Genomic DNA, 8,328 nt, shown 5'->3' on the forward strand with positions numbered 1-8,328 from the left:
TCCTTCTCGTGTCACTATATATTCTTTTGAAATTTTAAACTGATTGTACTTATGAAATAAGTTGGGAGAAGACCTTCCAGACCTAGCACATCACTGAAAGTTGACCCAAATGTTCTGTCTTCTCTCGGCCTTTTTCCATGCCCTTGTCTGGCATCTTTTTCCGGTTTGGTCACTCTCCCGATCGGCTTGTTGTCAAAGCATCTAGAAACAGTTGAACTAAAATGATGGTTCGTTCATTGCATACGTGTGTTTGTTAAGCCCAGTAGTACCTCGTGATATAACTGTTGCACAAGAAAATGACAAAGGGGGAGTAAATCTTAGTAGCAAGTTTGTGTACGTTTTCGTTCCTGTCATAAGCCACTTAATACCAGCCGTCACCATTTTCATTTCTATCAAGCTAGGTAACCAATTTTTTTTTGGAAAAAAAGGTTCATCAGTATTGTCCACCAATGGATAAATGAAAGTTAGCCTAATCATCTAAAATTAGTCAAGATATTTGGATTACTGAATAAAATTTGGGGTTATTATTAGCTGTGTTACTAATGAAAGCTCTTCTAATGAGCACATGTAATGTAATTTTCTTGCAAGAGAAAGGAGAAAATTATTTTTCAATAGGGATTAGCTGCAATCTTTACAAACTCACTAGCTGCGTTGCATGCATATTCTGATATTCGTCCTTGTATTTGATCCAGCAGATATGGTATTCAGGATGTACGAACTAGCATGATGAACAACCTTATGAGGTAAGCTGTCCTGGTCCTCGGAGCCCTTATGACAGCAATTGTCTCTCTCCTTCTGGAAAGTAATTAATAGGCGACATCACTGGACCAAGCAGGGATACCAGCCCGGAGGTGTCTGCGTTCCTGATAGTTCGTATTTTCTAGAAAGAGAAATTAGCTAGACTAACGGTGCATTGTGCTATATATTTCCATTTTACAATATATTTGTCCAGTCAACGCACAGAAACTAACGGTGATGCATTGTTGTGCTGTGAGCCTATGTACATTTTACAATATTTGTCCAGTTAACGTAGACAAACTAGTAAATTTGTACCGAATTAAACGATTATTTTTTTGCCACCTAGGCATGCGGACTGACATCATCTCCGACGTTGACGATCCTCTCTTACTCACCACACCCCATTTTGTCGACATTAATGACATTTTCCACCGTGCCGTCACCCATGTCCCAACCTCCTTCCTCGTCCCTAACAGCTTTAGGGTATGTTTGGTTCCCACAAACTACCACGCCTAAGATTAGATTTGCCATAAAAATTTGGTATGTGTTTGGTTCTTAACAAAGCAAGGTTCGCCATAGCCTCCTAGCTCATCCGCCACAACTTTTGCCAAGGAAAGTATGGCGAGCTTTTTCTCCACATTCCCATGGCGCGCCACCCCTGGCAAAAAGATTCCACCTACCGCGAGTTAACACTCCCTGAGTTAATTGATTAATTCACCGCAACCATGTCACATTTTTATTACGGAGTTCTCAGCTATCTAGCTGACCTTTAGGGAAACAACATAACATAAGTAGTAGCTATATAAAGAAAAGCAAAGTCTATTACAATCCTCCCTCCCTCCATTCTTTAGGAATAACTACATGGCCAGAATCCCCAATTTCAAGCATGCCGAACAAATGGTTTTCCTTAACTCCTCGCACTGCAGCAACACCCAGAACCATCGTCAATACGTTCTAAAAGAAGCATGTGCCTTTTTTTTCCAGTATAATAAGATTACGACAGCACCATAAATCCCAGCAAACAGCAACCGCACCCACAAATTAAAAATCACTGATTGTGATTTGCCTTAATTTTCCCAAATATTAATGTTTTATGAAATTTAACCTTCATATCTCATTGATCCTTCACCCGAGTGTTTTGGACATGACTGGAGAATCGAGCGAGTCTCTATGTATATCTAAAGAGACAATGCATGGCCTTCCGATGCTTCCATACCAACGTCATCAAGACCGACCACTGGTGGTGTACCTTACCTACGCAGAAAGCAAAGCGTTCCATGGTTTTTATTCAACGACAAGCTCAGGCTCAGCGAGGCCACAAAAGGCACGACCAGCAATCACGGCATCTCTCTCTCCGTCTCTTTCTAAAGCATCTCACTCTCCCCTCTCTATCTCTTCATCACGAGTTCACCACAACACGCCCTTCACACGACGCAAAAGGGCGCGCGCGCACTCCTCGATCTCACATCCACTCGCCCATCTCTCCCTCTCTATCCAGAGAGAGAGAGATGGGGCGCTCTCCCTCGCCGTCGGCCGTCGCCGTCCTCGGCACCGCCGCCTACGAGCACCGCTGCCCGAGCTCCCCCGACGACGACTACTACGAGGACGACGACTTCGAGTTCACGCCTCTCCTCTTCAGGCCCCGGCGCCGGCACGGCGCGCGCACCGAGCGTCCAAGAACCGCCGAGGCCGCAGCCACGCAGCCTCCCCAGCAGCGCGCGCGCCGCGGCGCGCCAACAAGCGTCGCGGTGGTGGCGACGCCCACGCCGGCGAGCAGGAAGGTGCGGTGGCACGACATGGCGTTCGGGTCCGTGCGCGTGCCGGCGGCCATGGACATGGGCGAGATCAGGAGGCGCCTGCACGCGCGGCGGCAGGCGGTCGCCGCGGCCGGCGCCGGGAACGAGCCCTCCTCCGCCACCGCCGCCGCGGGGTGGGCGCCGTGGAGGCTGATCCGGTCGCTGAGCTGCAAGGGCGTCGAGGCCGTGGCGGCCGCCGCGGCACCGGTGAGGCTGGTGTAGGTACGTGGTCGTGCAGAGCCGACGGCAGTCCTTGGTGATCGAGGCAAGCTGGTGCGGCCCGTGAATGTCGAAAGGGCAGCGCCGGCCGGTGAGGCGGCGAGCGCGCGTCACGGGAGTGGCGCCAAGGTTGGTGGAAGTTGAGAGGCACAAGAGCCAAGCGGTGCCTGTTATTGTTCAGTTTCAGCTTCTTTTCTTCTCCACCTCCTAATAAAACTTTCTTCTGTTTCTTTCTTTCTGTTCGGTGTTTCATGTTAGATTAGTTGGCTAAGTATAGTATAGCTGTTGGTTACTTGTATAATACTATGTACAAAAAGTGTTATCTCCTGCAATGAGCAGGGTCTTGGAGATCATGGTCAAGGCGCCTGATATCAAGATATTTATGAATAATAATATTTTATTGCGAGGGCCGCGAGTAATGGCTAAAATGTTTCCAGCGGTTTAAAAATTATACTTCGTCCATTTACAAATACTCTCTCTGACCAAAAACTACTTCACGCTTTAACTAAAATTCAGTCAATCTCTGAAAATTTGACTGTTAAATTTTGTGATACTCATCTTATAAGCTATAGCTATACTTTAATAAGAAAAAAATACAGTACTGATCAAACTGAAAAGATGAAGACAACAAAAAGTCAACATCGTCGAGTATTTGTGGCCGACGAAGTATACGATATTTCAAATACTCTATGAAACTTTTGCTACTTTGGCTGTCACTAAATATAAAAAATCGCATGTAAAATTGTCTTGAAAAGTACCTTTTAAAATCATTAGACTTTGAATATATTATAAAAAAATAGTGCTCAAAGTGGTCCACGATTTTGGAAATCATAAAATAACCGGAAAAAATGAAATGCTACGTCAATTATTTGATATTGTAAGCTAGCATTACTGTTGCATATCATTTGTATTTGCACAGGCATGCAGGCGTGCCGCGCGTGTGTCTCGAGGCAAAGACGACACACAGCCGCCTAGGGCTACTTTAGCTAAGCTGCGAAATGGGCCTCTTTTAATTTCCACACTGAACCCCAGCCTCTATCTAGCATGGTCAGCTAAATTATGGTTCTAAATGATAGCTGACCGTTGATCCATATGATTGGCAACCTGTTTGGCTTTGAAGTGCCTCTCGCCCCATTCCAATGGTAGCATATTTGATACGAATTTGACAAGGGTCTCTAACAAAACTAACGCCTTTATGTGGTTTTAGGGGTCGACCTATTTTATTTTTATTTTATTTTTTGTAGAGGAGGATATTGGAGAGCATCAACACCTTGAGTTGGCTGTGTGCGGTCACATAGGCTAGAGAATATTCCATTTTTTTAAAAGAAAAATTAACACCTTGAACTTAGTTGACCGGGGCAGAAGATCAACTGATGAGAGGATAACTGGAGCTAATAATTTGAAGTAGCCTTGCTTTTGGATCACTACTTCAAACCACCGTTGAATGTTTTGTAAAAAAGGGAAGTGATAAGAAAAATAAAGGAAAAAAGGAAAAGGTGAATGGATGGAAAGAAGAAAGATTGCAAAGAAAGGGGAATCAATCCTTAGCTAAAGCCAAAGCTGCGGTGAAAGTGAAAACTAGTAAGAGTGTTCTATACCTCAACCTCTGCCACAGCATCGCTTTCACAGCCTTGGGTTTTCGGTAAATGGTACCGTATCCTACTCGTCGATTATGTCCTCCAGTGCAAGCGAAGGAACCAAGCTCTGCTTTCCTGGGTTTTTTTTCCCTATGTATAGGAGAATTATATTCCACAGGATTCTCCTGAGGTTTTAGGCTTATATAAAACAAAATAATTTAAAGGTTGACTCACTTGAAGAACTTCAGTCTACCACGGGCTCTAGTTCCAAGAATTCATGGAATTAGAAATATCCACTTTATTAGATGAAATATTAAAATGTGTACCCTATTCCCAAAACAAGGAAATATCCACCTTCAGACATTTTTGAAGCTGAAGCCCTAACACGGGCAGCTGCTGTTGTCGATCATTGGAGTATCTTTGTTTCCTTGTATACCTCATGCAAAAGCACAAGGATTTTAGAGATGTCAACACACGTCATCTACTCATCTGCTCAAGGAATTCTGTTCGTCTATATATAAGAAAGCATCAGAGCAGGGTGTTTTACAAAAACCCAACAGTGAGGCCAAACTTAAACGACATTACTTTTTAGTATCATAAGAGCAGCCTCAATGTATAATTTCATCACACTATTACCAAGACTACCATGTCGGCTCTTCAGTAGAATGAAATTGTCACTCTTAGTGCACAGTTTCATTGCACAATTTTATAAACATCCTGCAGCATTTAATTCTTCAATGATATTGTGATCAAATGTGTCATGGGATGAAACGAAATGGTCTCAGTGGGGTTTCATCCAGTTTCATGAGATTTGGTAACTGTGCCTGAGGAGTGTCATGTTCATAAAACTCTTTTCTTCTCTCCCTTCAAAAAAAATCCTGCCAAATCAGCAAACATGCTAATGTGTCCAATAATTTATTACCATGAAACCTCTCAAGACACCTCCGCTGAGATTGGATTAAGCCAGTACAAGGGTTCGCAGAAAAAGTTTACCTCTCCCTTGATATTCCCTGAGTCTAGACGAGACGGGACGGGCTTCCACGAGTCTTGTCACTAGCGACATTGGATCGCTGGAGTATCACCGGAGTTGTCCCATGCTGTTAACCGCATGTCCGGGACGGTGACACCCCTGGCCTGTTGGCCTGTTGGGTCGGTGTGGCGAGCCACCGTCGCCGACAACACGGGGGGCAATAAGTGACACCTCAAACTAGCTGATCCCTGCACAAAGTTGCGTGGAAAAACCTTAGCACATCTATGATTATGTATGGCTTATGATTTTACAATCACGGTCATAGGTTTTTCGGTAGCCTCGGTTACCTGCAAAATCCTTACAACCATGCTCCCTCGGATTCGCTGCAACTACAAAATCCAATACTTGTCACACCTTGTAAAGCTAGTCCCAGTGCAAGGTTTCATTGCACTGTTTCTAAGGATGCCACGTCATCCTATGAGGTGTATTCTCATGAATGAAACAGGGAGTCCCAGTGCACAGTTTCATTTCACGATTTCATAGGATGCTCATGACATTTAATTGTGAGGCATGTGATTGGATATGGTTAGATGAAATGAAATTCTATAGCCCCCAATGCAAGTTTCAATAGGTTTCATAGTCTTGGAAATAGTGTATACACTGTATACACAGTTTCATCCTGATGAAACTCCTTCCCTCTCTCACTTCATAACTACCATGCCATGTCATCACATATGCTGATGTGTCACCGTATTTAATGTGCATGAAACCTTTATGAAACTCCTACTGGGATTAGCCTAAGAAGACTATTTTTTTTGACCCGAACATGATGGTAAAAATAAGAGCCGAGGGTCGCCTGCAGAATTGCCTCTGCAATTGAGGCCTTGTTTAGTTACCCCAAAATCCCAATTTTGGCACTATGCAAAAAGAAGATTCCCCATCACATCAAACTTACGGTACATGCATGGAGTACTGAATGTAGACGAAATAAAAAACTAATTGCACAGTTTGGTTGTACTTTGCAAGACGAATCTTTTGAGCCTAATTAGTCAATATTTGAACAATAATTTACAAATACAAACGAAACGCTACAGTATGCTATAGTACTGGCAAAAGTGATTTTAGTTGTCCAAAATCAGCCAACTAGAACCTGAGTTGAGTTGCTTACATGTGAGGTCGGATCCATATGTCACAGGACCAATCACCGATTGCTGCGCGGGATCCCTGTCCGAACATAAGCTGCCGCACTCCTGACACGTCCACTGTACTTCCGAGCCAAACACGAGCTAGCGGCCGAGCTCGTGCCCGAGTGGCGAGGCATGGCACGTCAGTCTCTCTGGACGATCCGTGGTCACTGATGGTCGGGCAGGGACACACGAGACACGAGAGACGGCGTTTCTCCCGTGATGGCAAGTGACCATCGGAGATAGGCCGTGCGTGGCAGATTGAACCCCTCGAGTCCCATCGCTTTCGACAGATACAAGATCTGCCGAGTGAATGCCAAATCTGCAGGCATCCCTGTCCAACCGCACTGGACCGCACAATGCTCCCGCTTGCGTGCGTCGAATGATCGTCGGATGGCGACCACTGGGTGCTTTCGAACTGCTAGTACGCAGAAATTTCAGGACACTTTCGTCGGACAAATTGTTGCGCCAACTCGAGCAGGTTATGTATTATTACTGGAAAAGCGACTTCAGTATAGTGGTTCTTAGTCCAATACTAAAGGAAGCTTTTAGTACGGGTTAAATTAAAGGGTACTAAAGGGATTTTAAAAAAAATAGAAATTTTGCTGCCTTCCCACCCGGCTCCTGCCCCCGCCCTCCCTCCCGTCCCCCCCCTGCCGCCCCCCCCCCCCCCCCCCCTCCCCCCACCCCCCACCGCTTGCCCTTGGCCCCGTTGCACCTCCTTGCCGCAGTGCTGAGCGAGAGAGGATAGAGCAGAAGATAGGGGAGAGAGACGGATGGGAGCTCCTTTAGTAGACGGATAAGGACCGAGAGGAAGATAGCGGATGGGACGACGGGGTAGTGGGAGCTCGTTTAATACCGGTTGGTAGCTCCAACCGGTACTAAAGGAGCCCCATTAGTACCAGGTGGAGGTTCCACCTGGTACTAATGGCTGACCTTTAGTACCGGATGGAGCTCCCAATCGGTACTAAAGGGGGTCACGGGAGGCTCCTGAGGAACCAGCAGTTAGATCCGGTACTAATGCTCACATTAATACCGGGGCCAATTACAACCGGTACTAATGTAGTGGATGAAAGATCCATTCTCTAGTTGTGTATATATTTGCCTAAAACCATTCAGATAGACCCACTAGTAAGTTTTTTTCGGTCCTATAATATCTTTGACTAAAATGCAGCTTGACAAAGGGGGGCAGAAAGCACAGTGCTGAAAACCAGCCAGTCTTTTGTAGTTGCATTTTGGAACTTATTGGAAACATGATTTCAGACGCTGCTACCGCACCAATTCAATGTACGTTAGGTGGAAACACTAGTGATCTTTTCCCCAGGATGCCTCTACAATGCGCCACCATCAAACTGTTCAATTTTACGACTTATATTGTAGTCAATGATTTTTTTATATTATGACAAATAGGTTCAATGATTTAGGATATGTTTTGTAGAACTCCACCTACTTCTGATTCTCCAAGAAAAGTTATTCTATTGCTTAAAGTGATTCTCTACGAACTATAAGTTATTCATAAACTTCTCCCTAGATGTTATCCATGTTCCTAAATTAAAATACATATATGGATTTCTAAACACATCAAACTATGTCCCGCAGATCTAAATATTCAAACTTAAGATATCATTGGAGGTTATAATTTTTTAATTAGGTAGTTTACATTAAGAGGCACATTTAGTAAGATTAAGTACTTGCCTAGTCTGATACTGTAGGAAAACAATTAGACACCTTTAAGTGTACTTTATTATACTTAAAGGAACATTTCAACTTAAATTAAATGTTTTTGGTATTAACACTACTAGAGAAATAACATTTCATCAAGCACCTTAGTACCGGTGCAATCG

Source organism: Setaria italica, chromosome VI (genome assembly GCF_000263155.2).
Source record: "Setaria italica strain Yugu1 chromosome VI, Setaria_italica_v2.0, whole genome shotgun sequence".
Classification (NCBI taxonomy): domain Eukaryota; kingdom Viridiplantae; phylum Streptophyta; class Magnoliopsida; order Poales; family Poaceae; genus Setaria; species Setaria italica.